Source organism: Phocoena phocoena, chromosome X (assembly GCF_963924675.1).
Source record: "Phocoena phocoena chromosome X, mPhoPho1.1, whole genome shotgun sequence".
Lineage (NCBI taxonomy): Eukaryota > Metazoa > Chordata > Mammalia > Artiodactyla > Phocoenidae > Phocoena > Phocoena phocoena.
In genome coordinates, this window is record NC_089240.1 from 36440498 (window position 1) to 36457361 (window position 16864).

General features: G+C 43.7%; 1 pseudogene; it reads left to right on the top strand.

The window, feature by feature from the left end:
- The first annotated feature begins 1073 nt into the window (after positions 1-1073).
- LOC136142081 (BTB/POZ domain-containing protein KCTD2 pseudogene) lies at positions 1074-1847 on the top strand (annotated as a pseudogene).
- Positions 1848-16864: the final 15017 nt, after the last annotated feature.

Here is a 16864-nt window from a genome sequence, read left to right on the forward strand (position 1 = left end):
TCCCTTGGAATTTCCTGGGTGACAGCAGTGTCTTTTGTTCTAATGAGGTGGCTCTTGGTGGGGTCCTGAATGGGGGCTGGATCACCAGAAAGACCAAGCCATGATTAGAAGCTTGGAATTTTCAGTCTCATCCCCCATTCTCCAAAGAGGGGAGAGGGGTTGGAAATGGAGTTAATGATCAACCATGCCTATGTGAGGAAACCTTCATAAAAGTACCGCAAGTATCAGGTTTGGAGAGCTTCCGGGTTGGTGAACATGTGGAGATTTGGGGAGAGTGACTCACCCAGGGAGGGCTGGAAGCTCCAACCCTCTTCCCACATACTTTCCTCTACACATCTCTTCCATCTGCCAGTTCATCTGTATCTTTTATCATATCCTTTTATAATAAATTGGTAAACAGTATGTAAACTGTTTCTCTGAGTTCTGTCTGTCACCCTAGCAAGTTAATCAAACACGCGGAAGGGGTCATGGGAACTTCCGATTTACAGCTGGATGGTCAGAAGTACAGGTAATAGTCTGGGCTTGCAATTGGCGTCTGAAGTGAGGGTGGGGCAGTCTTGTGGGACTGAGTCTTTAACTTGTGGAATCTAATTCTGTCTCCAGGTAGATAGTGTCAGAATTGAATTGTAGGACACCCAGCTGGTGTTGCAGAGAATTGCTTAGTGGGGAAACCCACACATATCTGGTGTCAGAAGTGTTGTGAGTGTGGTCATAGTGTGGGTGTCAGAGATACATAGGAGGGAGACTGAATTTTTTCGAACACTCATCTTCTGTTTAAAATTCTTTAGATAATTACTATCAACAGAACACAAGTTATGTGAAATTTTTAATTATAGTAGCATAATTTGTGACTTTGTAAACTCAGGCAATAAAATAAAAATTAAGCAATATATATATGCTAATGTATGAATTATGTATGTCTTTATTTTATTAATCCTCCAAACTCACAAAATACAGACACACACAAACATAACGGACTTCAGTAGCCTTTGATGTTTTACTGAATTTCAGTCATACAAAAAATATCATAGGCGCGCGGGCAGCGGCGGCGGCGGCGGCGGCGGCGGCCCAAGATGGCGGAGCTGTAACTGGACCCGGCGATGGCGGGGCTGGGAGGGGGTGGCGGGAGTGGGCTGGGCGACGGGGGCGGCCCGGGTCGCGGGCCCCCCAGCCCTCGCCCCGCTGGCCCGACGCCCCGCGGGCACGGCCGCCAGCCCACCGCCGCCGCGCAGCCGCTGGAGCCGGGTCCCGGACCGCCCGCGCGGGCAGGGGGCGGTGGAGCCGCCCGCTGGGTCCGGCTGAACGTGGGCGGCACCTACTTCGGGACCACCAGGTCGACCCTAGGCCGGGAGCCCAAGTCTTTTCTCTGCCGCCTCTGCTGCCAGGAGGACCCGGAGCTGGACTCAGACAAGGACGAGACAGGGGCCTATCTGATTGACAGGGACACTACCTACTTTGGTACTACCCTGACTCCTCCGCCCTAGGAAGCTCATCATTACGAAGGAGTTGGCAGAAGAAGGTGTGGCTCCTTGCGTCTCTCGCGCGAGTTGTTAAGGAAAGGGTACGGGACAACGAGAACATAACTTCACAGGGCCCCGTGAAGCACGTGTACAGAGTCCTGCAGTGCCAAGACGAGGAGCTCACGCAGATGGTGTCCACTATGTCTGACGGTTGAGCTAGTCAGCATCGGATCTTCCTATAACTATGGAAATGAGGATCAGGCAGAATTCCTCTGTGTTGTCTCCAGAGAATTAAATAATTCTACCAATGGCATTGTCATTGAGCCGAGTGAGAAGGCAAAGATTCTTCAGGAGAGAGGATATCGGATGCAAAGTCCGGAGTCCTAACCGACGAGAGAGCAACCCAGCAGAGCACCTCTGTGAAATTAAATCTTGCTCCTGTACAGTAACCGAACTACTGCAAAGCAAAGCTGAGCCTGGCCCCCTCGGTGGAGAAGCGTTCTGGTCAAAACCAGAGGAACCCCAGCCACCCCCCCCCGCCCCAACACACACACAGGAACTGGAAGACAGAGGCTGCTTCCGCCTGCAGAATACCTTTTCAGAACCTGCTTCTGTTTTCTTAGCCAGTGTTATAACAAATCTTTACAAGAGCAGCTGTGCCGGGTTCCCAGCTGGAGCTGATCTAGGGCTAGGGGGAGGGGAAGAGGAAGGCCTAGGTCTTTGCACATATGCTGTGCTTCAAGGAAGCTGGAGCAAACGAAGAGGTTTTTCCTTGCGCTGTGCCATGTTTCCACCTGAGTGGGCCATGTCGGACGTTGGCAGCCGCTTTGTAACATCATCTTTTTTTTTTTTTTTTTTTTTTTTTTTGCGGTACGCGGGCCTCTCACTGTTGTGGCCTCTCCCGTTGCGGAGCACAGGCTCCGGACGCACAGGCTCAGCGGCCATGGCTCACGGGACCAGCCGCTCCGCGGCACGTGGGGTCTTCCCGGACCGGGGCATGAACCCGTGTCCCCTGCATCGGCAGGTGGACTCTCAACCACTGCGCCACCAGGGAAGCCCTGTAACACCATCTTTCCCTGCTCATGCACCCCAAAATAATGCAGCAGATGCAAAGGGTTCTAGCTTCAGGTTGTTGAACTGAGGTTTGGGTAGAGTTGCCAGAGTACCCCACATTCCTATGAACAAAGCCTCTTGGAGGAGGGGGAGGATAGGGTGTCCTTGGTTGTGGTTGGAGACTGGGGATCGCAGCTCTGGATTCGGGGCACCCAGCTGCTACCATGTTCAGCTTTGCGTCGTTTGTCTCCAGCAGCCTGGCCCCCCCCAGATAGCTTGCTTTCTCCCCAAGAAGAGGTTTGAGGCAGTCGGCATCCTGCACCGAGTGAGACAGACAGGCGCTTTAGGTAGTTGATGTAACTGCTTCTGCAGTCTTTTCTTGCCCTGCATTGGCCCATCTTCCTTCCCTGACTTTTTGAAATGGGGCTGAGGGTAAAGGGACTTTAGACCCTCGATGGCTTGGGGTGCGGACGGCTGTTTTCTTTGAAAGTTGCCAAATATGTTATGTTGTAGTATCCAAAAGTGGTATCATTTTTGTGATCGTCTCTTGGAAATGCCTTGACCCAAAGTGCGATATTTGTGTCTCTTCTTGGTTTCTGACCTGGGCGGCGTCAGTGAGCCCCCACCCCCGCCCCACCGTACCCCATAGTGTGTGTGGGTTTGCTGGGCAGTCTGAGGACTCCCCCATCTCTGACCTAGCCCTCACCACCACTTCTTTCTGAGGAGTGCCAAGGCGTCGAGGATCAAACGCTGTTGGACCCAGAGGAGGAAAGCCCTCCTTTGGGCTGTGCCCTCAGAGCTCGTAACTGGACTCTCTAAGCTTTTGAGTCTCGATGAGCAGTCATGGAACGCAAAGGGGCCAGAGAATCCTGACTTTTCCCTGGGTGACTTTCTTAGGGTGGCAGATGGTCTGGAGGAGGGGGAGGTGCCCGTGGGGAATGCTCCATCCATTAGAGCCCCCTCAAGCCCATGGCTCCTGGGCACCTTCAAAGCTGAGGTTCTCTCTGCTCCACAGCTCAGCTGCTTACTGCGTGGGTCTGGGGTCATGGTGTTTTGGAAATGACTAGCGACTAAGCCAAATGTCGTCTGAGCTTGTGACCTGCCCCAGCCCAGGTGGCCTAACCCTTCTCCAGGATTCGCACGTTGCCCTCATGTGTCTTTGTAGAGTAGGGTAGAAGTGTGTATCCAGGGCGTCTGCTGACACGCCGTGTCTGCGCACAAACGCGAATGTGCACGTCAGCACCTCGGAAGTCTGGCCCGAGCCCAGGATTTTTACAGTTGTAAAATGTTAGAGGAAATTCTACCTACAATAAAAACAGTCATGCCTTCAGAAAGGTGACAGATGTCCATCCTGTCATCTTTCAGGGAAAAAAAAGAAAAGATTTTGAGTGAGTCAAGGAAAAGCTGCCCTAAGTAGGACAGAACTGTGGGCGAGGTGCTCTTTGGCCGATCTGAATAAGAACCGTCGGACTGAAAGGAGGGAAAGCAGCTGCATCTGGGGCCTCGTGCCCAATCAGATTTGCTTTCTGGGGCTCACCTGATGATCCGCCTCTGGTCCCAAGCCAGCAAGAAGGAGGCGTGGGCCAGCCCCTCAGGATGCATTGTTTCTTTCATCATGCTTCTCAGAGGTCCACGGTGCAGCCTGCGAAAAGACCGCTGAGCCCCTTGCTAAGTGAACTAAGGAACTAGAGGGCTGCCTTTCACCAAGTTTCCCTCCTCCCAGCAACCCCATGACAATTTCCGTTGTTCCAATGCTCCAGGAATCTGAGAGTGATTCATTTCTTAAGGTTTCTGGAAAAGTATTTTGAACCTAGTTGGTGTTTTTTTCTTGAAAGCCTTCTTCCTCCGGGGGAGTAACTTCAGGCAGAGGTCTGGCCATGGGCTGGGGGGTATCACATGACCAGTGACCCACGCTCTCCAGCTGCCCAGGGCTGCCACGTGGGGAGTGTCTCCCTGCTTCCTTCCCTGCCCAGGTCTGAGGCCGTGGGTGATGCAGGCGAGACCCAGGGAGCAGCCTGGTGTCTCCTGAGCGACGACCCCGAAGCCCACTTCCATCTTCTCCTCAGAACCTGCGCTTTCTTGGCAGTGAGTCAGGGCCCAACCTCCTCTAGAGTAACTTAGTTTCTGCCCAATTTTAACTGATCTCAGGGGTGTCCGTGAGGTGCAGAGGAGGAAGGGACAGAGATGCTGAGGGAGTAGGGCTGAGAAGTCATCCACACCTCCAGCATGGCCTTTGAGCCAGGCCTTAGGGACCGTGCCTGTCACTTGTGGGTGCCCTTTGTTACCGTTTATGTGTTTGAATAAAGTCTGAAATGCTGTGACCCTTTTTTTTTTTTCTCTCTGGTCAATAAAGACATGAAACAGAAAAGAAAATATCATAGCTTTACATATATATTTATCAACTTTGTCATTGTGAGGGTGTATTTGTCAAGATAGGAGAATAGAACATGTTTTTTTTTTTTGCAGTACACGGGCCTCTCACTGTTGTGGCCTCTCCCGTTGCGGAGCACAGGCTCCGGACGCTCAGGCTCAGCGGCCATGGCTCGGACCGGGGCTCGGAACACTCTCTTGTGGCATGTGGCTCTATTTGTTCACTCCCACTGCTGTATAGTATTCCATGGTATGAATATTACACAACTTATGTATTCTTTCTGCTGTTGGTGAACACTTGGGGTGTTTCCAGTTTGGAGCATTTATAAACAATGCTACCAAGACTATTTTTGCACACATATCCTCGTGCATATATACAAGGATTTTCCTAGGAATACTCTAGGTTTTAGATTCCCAAAATATGGAGATGAAATAAACATCCAGATAGGATTCATTGTATGTATTGGAAGTCTGTGCTTAAGAGACAAATGAATGAAAACAGAAATGAAGAATCTTACCTAATTCAATGAGCAAACTGTTGTTCAAGTTTAAGCCAGAAAGCTGTGTCATTTTTATGTACATATGAGAATATACAGTTCCACTCACTCTTGCTTCTTTTACTTTAAATTTAGGTATCGTAGGTGTTTAGTTTGTGGATTTCTGAAGTTCTCAATCCTAGGAAAAAGGGAATGCAAAGTAGCCACTCCATTTTTTTGATCTTCCTTTTATCTTGCCAGTTTTGTGGTGGTTCCGTCAGCTCAACTCAGTCCTATAGTTATGGTATCTGTGTGCAGGAAACAAGATTTGGAAAGGAGGCAGAAACAGCTCCTGCTGACCCAGATCGATTTCTTCTGAGTGAATATCTGTAATTAGGCCAGTTAATGATATTTTCCTGGAGAAAGAATTGAGTGAATTTAGGAAAAGGGTTTCAGAGCCCAACATGCATGTGTGTGTGTGTGTGGGGGGGGAGGGCAGGGGCAGCTGAAGTGCAAAATAAGAGTTCAGTTCAATATTTAATCCGCCCACTTTCTGCAAGAAACAGATTTTTAGTAACACCAATCCTGTCCTTTGAAGAGAGGAAGATCCTCCAAGAGTGAAGGAATATAAAAGTTTTAGAAAGAAACATGGGTGATTTAAAAAAAATATTTTCATTGGGAAAAGCCATTTAAAACAAGTTCCTAAACCCAGAATTCACAAAACAAAAAAACTGGTAGTTTTAAAAAAATTTTTATGTATTTATTTATTTGTTTTTGGCTACATTGGTTCTCTGTTGCTGCACGCGGGCTTTCTCTAGTTGCGGGCGAGCAGGGGCTATTCTTCATTGCGGTGCGTGGGCTTCTCATTGCAGTGGCTTCTCGTTGCAGAGCGCGGGCTCTAGGCGCACAGGCTCAGTAGTTGTGGCTCGCGGGCTCTAGAGTGCGGGCTCAGTAGTTGTGGCGCACGGGCTTAGTTGCTCCGTGGCATGTGGGATCTTCTCGGACCAGGGCTCGAACCCGTGTCCCCTGCACTGACAGGTGGATTCTTAACCACTGCGCCACCAGGGAAGTCCCAAAACTGGTAGTTTTGATCAATATGAAATTTTAAATGTCTGTGTAAACAAAAATACCATAACGACAAAAGATAGATACATACCAAAAAAAAACCTTTGAAATACACATGGCAGACTATAGGCTAATTTCCTGAATATACAAAGAGCTCTTACTAATCAATGAGAACAAAGACTAGTTACCCAACAGAAAATGGGCAAAGGTCAGGAATGGGTAATTTACAGAAAGAGAAATATAAGTGACTAATAGACATATGATAAGATGCTCAATGTAATTCCTAATTAAATAAACACAAATTAAAATGACAATATTAGCCTATCTAATGGTCAACGATTTAAAAGTTAGATAGAACCAGGACTTGGTGGAAACAGAAATTCTCATTCTCTCTTGGTCTGAGTGCAAATTGGCAATTCCTTCAGGAGATAATTTAGCAAGACCTAGCAATTTGGCAATATTTAGTACAGTTTAAAAATGCACAGGGCTTCCCTGGTGGCACAGTGGTTGAGGATCTGCCTGTTAGTGCAGGGTCCACGGGTTTAAGCCCTGGTCTGGGAGGATCCCACATGCCGCGGAGCAACTAGGCCCGTGAGCCACGACTACTGAGCTTGCGCGTCTGGAGCCTGTGCACTGCAACAAGCGAGGCCGCGATAGTGGGAGGCCTGCGCACCGTGATGAAGAGTGGCCCCCGCTTGCTGCAACTGGAGAAAGCCCTCGCACAGAAACGAAGACCCAACACAGCAAAGATAAAGTAAAAATGCACAAACTCTTTGAGCCAGCAATTCTACTTCAAGGAATTTATCCTACAGATATACTGAAACAAGTGAGTAAAGATAAATGTGAGAGAACATTCATTGTTACATGGCTTGTATTGTCCGAGGAGTGGCATTGGTTAAGTCATTTGCAGTACATCTTTACTGTGGTTGAATGAGGTAGATCTGTGGGTCCTGATGTGGAAAGATCTCCATGGTAGTCACTAAAGATGTTCCCAAATGTTCTGCCTCTGTTCTCTCTCCCCACACAGGGTAGGATTGCATTTTCCCACCCTCTTTGAAGATAGGTGTGGCTGATGATAACCAAGCAAAAATGACATATGTCCCTTCTGGGCCAACACCTTGAGTGTTGGTGTGTGACATCCCCTTCTCCCTGCCCCAATGACTGGACACACATGTTGGGATGGGACCTGGGTCTCTGAGCGACTATGATGAACATGAATATCTTATCTACCCAGCTTAGACAGGTAGTAGGAGGGGGAAATAAACATTTCAACCACTGAGACTGTGAATACTTTTCATCACTTCAGCATATTCCAGCCCATCATGACTAATACGATCTCCATGATAATTAAGTGAAAAAAACACCAAGTGCCAAAAGAGTGATCTCATTCATTTATAACCTGTACTGTTGTGTTTAAAAAAATAAAAACATGGTAAGTTTAAATTTAAAACTAGCTAATGTTTCCACAAAAAGATTCCTACAAGAATGTTCATGGCTGCCTTATTCATAGTAGCCCCAAACTTGAAATGGCCCAGATGTCCACGGAGGATGGATAAACAATTGCAGTATAGTCATGCAATGGAATACTTACTATCCTGTAGTGGAAATGAATGAACTACACTTAAGGTCATAAGACAGATACTCATACAGATAAGACCCTGAGCAAAAGAAGCTACACACAGAAGAACAGGTACAGTTGATTCCGTTTATGTATAGAAACTGGCAAAACGAATTTATGGTGGTAGAAGTTAGGAGAGTGGCTATCCGGCAAGGTGCTTGAGTTTTGTCTGGGGATGGGCTGGGGGAGGGGCGGGCTTCTGGGGTAAGGGCTGCACGGCTGTGCTGTTTGTGGAAATTCATGAAACTCTATCTTATCATAGGCGCACTTTTCCATATCCAGGCTGTACTTCAATTAAAAAGTGCAAAATCACATCTACTTGATATAAAGAATAAACAAACAGAAAGAAGGCAGCGCTGGGCCAGGACGGTGCTGGCCAGCGGTGCCCTGTTGGCAGCCGTTCCAGGTGGTGTGCAAGCCCGGGCACGTTCATGCACCGCAGCCCTGAGAGGCTAGGTCCCTGGTGTGAGCCCCCGAATAAATCCCGAGCAGGCTGCACCTCCCCTCTCATGCGTGACCTCGGTACCAGCCGCTTAGCACGGCATTAAAAAACCCTCTATGGACATCTGCTGGAGCCTCCGTGGTGAGCAGGGCTTTCCAGCGGGTACAGTGCGTCCTTGGCAACCCGGGCAGGAGCCTCATTCTGTTGCAGGAAAGATGCAGAAACACAGGCTCAGACAGGAGCTGCTGGCCTCTTGGCAGCGATGCTTAATTAGCTTCCTGCAGGAGACTTTGTTTTTAGCATCAAAAAAATCATCTAGTTGAAGCAATTTTACTGAACAAGGAATCAAATGAAAAACCACCTTATTGTTTAATCCATTCCTATATAGTGTAGTACAGGGGTCCTGCCTATTTAAAACTACTTTCATAATAATACTAAGGCAGTGTTTGCATTTGTCACTGTCATTCTCTCCCTAATGTACTGTAGTGTTTTATGTTTGCTAACACAAAAGATTGAGGGGAGAAGCACTTGGAGAATCCAGCTGTCTTCTTTAAGCATAAAAGCTGAGAGATTTGCAAACATGTAAAACAATGCCACTCTTCTGGCTAATTTTTTTTTTTATTTTGGCAAATATAGTTATTTTTCATAAAAGAATATGATTTATGTTCATATGTAATGGGTTTCTTATTCTTATTTTAAATGAATACATATTTTTAAATTTTCTGTTTTAATTCCTAATACAGTAAATACTGATAGATGTAACCCACACAAACAACAAGTCTTTGAGGTCTTCAGTAAATTTTAAGAGTGTAGAGGGGTCCTGCAACCAAAACATTTGTGAACTGCTGCTAGCTCTATAGTTTTTTCAAAAAACTTTTTTTGAAAAGTTTTTTCTTTTTCTTTTTTTAACATCTTTATTGGAGTATAATTGCTTTACAATGGTGTGTTAGTTTCTGCTTTATAACAAAGTGAATCAGCTATACATACACATATATCCCCATATTTCTTCCCTTTTGCGTCTCCCTCCCTCCCACCCTCCCTATCCCACCCCTCTAGGTGGTCACAAAGCACCGAGCTGATCTCCCTGTGCTTCTTTTGAAATAACTTTAGATTTACAGAAAAGTTGTAAAGCTGGTACCGAGTTCCTATGCACCCCTCACCAAGCTTGCCCTAATGTTAGCATCTTACATAATGTACATGGTACGTTAGCCAGAATGAAGGAACCAACACTGGTACATTACTATTAACTAAACTACAGACTTTGCTTGGATTTCCCCAGTTTTTCCACTAATATTATTTTGTTGTTGTTGTTCCAGGATCCAATCTGAGATAGTACATTTAGTGCATGTAGTTTTTCCCAATTTTTAAAATTTCAGTAATGGTCTTTTTATACTTTTAAAATGTATGCATTATGGTGAATGCATAATATACACCCAGCTCTGTACTTACAATAGGTTATGAAAAGCTCATAAATCATAAGTGCAGAGCTGGATGAATATTCACAAACAGCATCCAGAACGAGAAACAGAATGTGACCATAGCTTCAGAACCCCCTTTCATGCCCTATTTCAGACACTACCTCCCCAAAGATAACCACCATCCTGATTGCTAACAGTGTAGAAGAGTTTTGCCTGGTTTTGTACTTTATGTAAATGGAATCATACAACATGTGCTCTTTGGGTCTGGTGTTGTTTTTGCTCAACAATCTGTTTGTGAGATTCATTCATTTGTCATGTGTACTGGCGGTTCATTCCTGTTGCTATAGAGCCAACTTTTTCTGTGCTGGACCAGAGAGTAAAGATTTTAAGTTTGTGAGCCATATAGTTTCTGTTGCAACTACTATAGTTTCTGATGCTGGTGAAAAGAGCCTTAGACAGAATATAAACAAATGAGCGCGACTGTGTCCCAGTAAAACTTTCAAAAACAAGCAGCAAGCTGGATTTGGCCTGCAGGTTATAGGTTGCAGACCACTATATATGGTATCCCATTGTGTGAATATCCACAATTTACGGATCCGTTCTATTGCTGAGGTGTGTTCTAGTAGTTTTTAGTTTGGGGCTATTAGGAATGGTGCTGCTCTGAACATTCTAGTACATGAATTTCTCTTGGGTATACACCCAGGAGCGGAATAGATACTGCCTAATGGTTTTCCAATTTGACGGTACCAATTTACACTCCCAGCAACAGTGTATGAGAGTTCACTTATTCTATATCCTTACCAACACTTGGTATTGTCTTTTGAGCCATTCTGGTAGGTGTGAAGTGGTATCACATTATGGTTTTCATTTGTAATTCCCTGGTAATTAATGAAGTTGAGCAACTTTACATGGGCTTTTGGGAAGTGTGTATTCAAGCCTTTCATTCCTTTACACTTACCATCAATGCATGCTTGCTATTTTAATTGCTTTTTCCACTTTAGATTATTTTATATGAACATTTTCTTGTTTTTACATGGTCCACATATGTCATTAAAATTTTGCGTAGTTGTCACCCATACTGCTGTATATCGTGTTGTTTTCATAATTCACTATTATCAATAGCCTGAATGCTTTTTGTTCAATATAGGTTTTGTGTGTGTGTGTGTGTGTGTGTGTGTGTGTGTGTGTGTGTGTGTGGCGGAGGGTTCTTTGGGTTATACTTCCCAGAATAAGATTACTGTGTCAAGAGTTTGAATAATTTTATAGTTCTTGTTATATGTAATAATTGTATATTTTGTATAATGTTTTAATTGCTTAAAAATATTCTCTTACAGAGTTGCATTAGTCGACTCTTTTAATTAAAAGGTACAGAAATTGAACTAGAAACAGTTTAAGCCTCATAGGGAATTTCTTGGGAGGAGGGGGAAAGGGGAGTTGTTATTTAATGGGTATAGAATTTCAGTTTGGGATGATGGAAAAGTTCTGGAGAAGGATAGCGCTGATGGTTGCACACCAATGTGAGTATACTTAACGCCACTCCTCTTAAAAAGGTTTAAAATGTTAAATTTTATGTTCTATATATTTTACCACAATTTTTTTTAAAAAGAGGGGGAGCAACTGGACGTGCTTCTGGCACGGCTGGATCCAGGGATCAAAGTAATATCATTAGGATTCTGGCCCTCTCACTCCCGTATCTTCATTCTTTTCTTTGTGTAGGTTTCAGTCTCAGGTAGACTATCTCCACAAGGCAATTGAGATGGTCATGAGCGTCACAAGGTTTATGTTCTCCTTAACCCTCAGAATCTTGGAGAATTTACCATGACTCTCTCTCCCCCAATGTTCATATCAGACTTTGAAAAGGGCTCTTGATTCACCCGTGTGGATCACATGCCCATTAGGACAATCACTTATCTTCAGAAGAATGAGTTACTCTGGCTGCTTGGGTCACCTCCTCATCAGAATCAGGGGTTGACAGTTCCACCGAAGTCATGCAGAGTTGGGGAGGGGAAGCTCCCCAGAGAAAGAGACGACCTCTGTTAGCAGAAGGGAGAATTGGGGCAGGACAAAAACAACAGATGTCCCCTACATATGCTCTGGATTTCCTGTGTAACTCAAGCACTTCCAAAGAGAGCATTTAAATGTGTCACATAGCATTCCTATGTGATCGGCATTTTGTTTTTGTTATTTTTAAAAATTTTAATGCCTTGTGGTTTGACTATTTGGTGGACCGTATTTCTGCCTTTCTGCAAATACCAAACCTAGTAAGTTCAATAAACTCATTACTGTGTGCTAAATCAATGAAAGAATGAGTCTTTGTGGTCCAATATAGAATCATAGTTTTTCGTATGTTTGTTTGCGAATGGTATGATTTATGTACATTTGAGAAAAGACCATATGAACCTGTCCCATCTTTAGTTTCCCCACATGTCTGTTAAACTCATATTGTTTATGGGATTGTCTTCTAGCATGGATTACAGAGGCCCTGGAACGTAGTGAACACCCCACCAAGATTTTTATCGAATGAGTTATTCAATCATATAGTATTTTCCAATATATTCTTTGTCTATTACTTCCTGAAATGGAATGTTGAGGGTTCCAATTAAAATAATATTTGTTTTTTATTTCTTCTTGCCTTTTTGTCCATTTTCTTTCCCTGACTTTGTTGCAGTGGTTTCCGTAACACATACCTTCGGTATTTTTCAATTTTCATAATTTAATGTACATTTGGCCATTATGTAATGACCTTACTTATTGTACTGCCTTTTGCTATGACATCTGCTTTATCTGCTACCAAAACAGTAATCCCAGCTTTTCTTCTGTTCACATAAGAATATCCTCTTACACTGGGGCTCTGTCGATTTTTTTTGGTTTGTGTGTCTCACGTAAGCAACAAATTGTTAGATTTTGCTCTTTTAACGGTCAATGAACTGCCTTTTTTTTTTTTAACTGCCTTTTTTAAGAGCAGAGTTCAGCCTCTTTACATTTAATGCTTAAATTGGTGAAATTTTACCATATCCCATTTCCTTTTAAATTTATTTAAATTTTCATTTGTTCTCTCCCTTTCGATTTAGGGATTTTATGTGAGGTTCTTTCAACTTTTTGTTTCCTTTTGAATTCTGTTAGAAGGTAACCTTAACTAATCTGTTTTTCCAAAGTTTTTTATTTATCAGGCTTTTACACAACTGTTTACTTCTAGTATTTACTTCTATTATTAACCTGGGATGCTTTGAATTCTCATGTAGGAATGTTAAAAGTCTAGTCTTACAAACTTTATTCTCAGGCTTCCCTGTTGGCTCAGTGGTTAAGAATGTGCCTGCTAATGCCGGGGGCACGGGGTCCGAGCCCTGATCTGGGAAGATCCCACATGCCACGGAGCAACTAAGCCTGTGCGCCACAACTACTGAGCCTGCGCTCTAGAGCCTGTGCTCTGCAACAAGAGAAGCCACCGCAATGAGAAGCCCGCGCACCGCAACGAAGAGTAGCCCCCGCTCGCCCGCAACTAGAGAAAGCCTGCGTGCAGCAACGAAGACCTAAAGCAGCAAAAAAAATAAATATAAATAAATAAATTAAAAAAAACCTTTATTCTCTGCCCTCCTACCCTCAACCATCTATGGTTGTGAGATATTCTTATTAAAATTCAGGGAATTCCTTGGCGGTCCAGTGGTGAGGACTCTGTGCTTTCACTGCCGAGGACTCGGGTTCAATCCCTGGTTGGGGAACTAAGATCCCGCAAGCCGAGTGTCGTGGCAAAAAAAAAAAAAAAAGAAAAAAGAAATCACTCTGTACCAATTATTTCCCAAAATATTTACAGACTTGGGCCTTCCCTGGCGGTCCAGTGGTTAAGAGTCTGCACTTCCACTTGCAGAGGGCACGGGTTTGATCCCTGGTAAAGGGACTAAGATCCCGTATGCACAGTGTGGCAAAAAAAGAGAAAAAAAAGAAAAAAATGTAAGATTTATTTTACTTTTTCTCGTCAAACTTGTCCTTTGGTGATATTAGAATGTACTAATTTATATATATATATATATATATATACACACACACATATGTATATACATATATAACTGAATCACTGTACACCTCTCTCTCTATATATATATGTGTGTGTGTGTGTGTGTGTGTGTGTACTTTGCTGTACACCTGAAACTAACACAACATTGTAAATCAACTATACTTCAATTAAAAGATAATTTGTAGCAGTTAAAGAAAATGTACTAATCTCTCATTTGCTTCTTGCTGATTGCAGACCTCCATCGTCTCTAAATTTTATTTTTGTGTTAAACCAGATCCTCAAAGAGCTATGTACCTGTGCCCCATCTTGTAGGCATCTGTAGCATGATGTTTATGGAAATGTGCTTTGACATATGTTGAAGACTGTAATGAGAAGTAGCCCTATTTAACTATTTATTGTGGAGATGGTTTTGAAAGCTTGTTTTGTTTGTTTGTTTGTTTGTTTAGATATCTCAATGCCTATATGTGTGTGTGTACCTATGTATATATGCGAGCCTGAGGAGAATATTTTCCTTAGTAATAGTGGCATTGTGTAAATTCATCGTATTCTATCTGTGATGGGGCTGTTGGCAGTTGTGTTAAATTTGAAAGTCAGCTCTAAAAACAGTATGTAACCTTATATCATGAATTTTAGGCATTAACCTTAGCTTCATCTTATTTTTTCCTTCCTATCCAATTTCTTCACTTTGGTTAGAAAAAATTGGGGGAGAAAAATTCTTATTATAGAGACAATTTATTTTATTTTATATTTTGTGTTGTATGCTACTAGAATCCCTTTTGGAATGAGATAAGTTTCAAAGAAAAACAAATAATAATATTCTTATTTGTATGTTCCAAGTCTGCTCAATGGATATTTCCCAAAAGATTGGCTGAGCACCTCCAAATTTGCGGCTCATCAACTGTGGACACACTCCGATTAGAATTACGTGAGGCCGTAGCTTTGCTTGATAATCCACTTAAGTGAAGAATACTCTTCAATCTTTATGATAATCTTTAGTGTGGAGTTCTTTGTTTCCACAAAGATCTTACATCCAAGGAAACTACAAGAGATCTCATTTCTGATATGATATTCACAAAATGACCTTAGAGATGGCCTTGGGGATTTATATGATGAAGGATTTTCATGTCCAATTTAACATTCAACTTAATGTTTGAAAAATAACAATGCCTTTCTGCACTTTCACCCACTTTGGTGGCTCAAGTTAACTAGAGATTCCCATGAGACCATCTTTACTAGAAATCCAATCCTTGTAGTTGAGTCTCTGCCAATAGTATTGGGTCAATTACACATTTTGCTTCCTTGTTATGGTTAAAGATGTAGTAGGAGAAATATTTATTAGTTTAAGAGTGGGGGGTAGCACTGTTTGTTGCTTATCATGCAGCCAATCCACCATCTACATTGCTAACAGAAGCCTGATTTTGTTTGGGCAAACATGTGCTTAGCTTCAGGGGACAAGGGGGTCTTGAGTTTAGCTTATCATAGCCCTCTTGTTCCCCATCTCAAGAGACTTCCTTTCCTGTCTTCCTCTGCAGTTAAGAGTAGCCATGTGACCCATCAAGGCCAATACGTTTGGAGGAGAAGTCTGCTGGGGGCTTTCTGGAAAAAACTTACTCTTGGTTAGAAACAGAGAGATGGGGATTAGGTGGTGGCTTCCCTAGGTACACCTCCCTGCTTGCTTCCTTTGAATGTGCGTGAAGTTAATGTCTGGAGCTGTGGCTGCCATCTTGCAACAAGCCTGAAGGTGAGAAGCCAACATGCAATGGTGGGGGGAATGGAAGGTAGGAAAGCACCAGGTCTTCGGTGGTGTTACCTGCCGAACCAACCCTGAGCCCACCTACCTCAGATCTCTAATTAAGTAAACAATAAATGTCTTTAGGTTTTAAGATAGTGGTTCTCAAAGTGTATTCTGGGGATCCCTGAGACCCTTTAAGAGGTCCCACGAGAACAAAATTTATAATAGTGTAACTGAGCAGGACCCTATAAGGCCTTCCTGGGACAGGACCACCCCTCCCCCATGTCCTCCACCTGTCTCTTGTTTGTAGAAAACCTTTAGCCTCCTAGGCCTTCCCTGAGTTCCAAAGAATATATTTAATATATTTAATCAGAGAAGTGAGAAAATGCAGAAAGAAAGGAAGACAATAAAGCAAGACAAAAGAATAACAGTTTGGCCATTAAACAAAGTCAAGGACCTTTAGTTCCTCCCCAAGGGCTATAGATAATCTTCGGAGCCAAATCCTTTGAGCTGTTTTGCAGACACTGAAGCCCCCACCAGGTGGGAGAAGTTAACTGCCTGCTGCCCACAGGCACGCAGACCCCAGACCAGCTGGAACCAGAAGGTTGATGTTGACTCCTGATTACCTCACCCCCAACCAATCAGAAGAATGTCCACCAGCTGATCACATACCACACAACCCCCACCCCTCCCTCACCCTGTCTTTAAAAACCTTCCCCTGAAAGCCTTTCAGGGCGTTTGGGGAGTTGGGGTCTTTTAAACACTAGCTGCCCTGGACGCCTTGCTTGGTGCCCTGCAATAAACACTGCACTGTCCTTCGCCACAACCTGGTGTCAATAGACTGGCTGTACTGCACGCAGGCAAGTGGACCCAAGTTTGGTTCGGTAACAGTATTAAGATGTTATTAGCCCTTTTCACCCTCATTCTCTCATGAGCATACAGAGGGGTTTTCCAGAGGCTCCATGTTGTTTAATATCACAACAGATTGAAGGCAGAAGCTGCTAGAAAATCCAGCTGTCTTCTATTAAGTCAGACATGAAAGATTTGCAAAAATGTAACAGTGTCATTCTCACTCATTTTTTTGTTTTGTTTTGGAGAATAGTTATTTTTCATAAAAATGTATTATCTATGTTGACGTGCAATGGGCTTATTACTGTTATTTTAAAATGAATACAACTTTATTTTTTTTGGCCACACCATGTGGGATCTTAGTTCCCT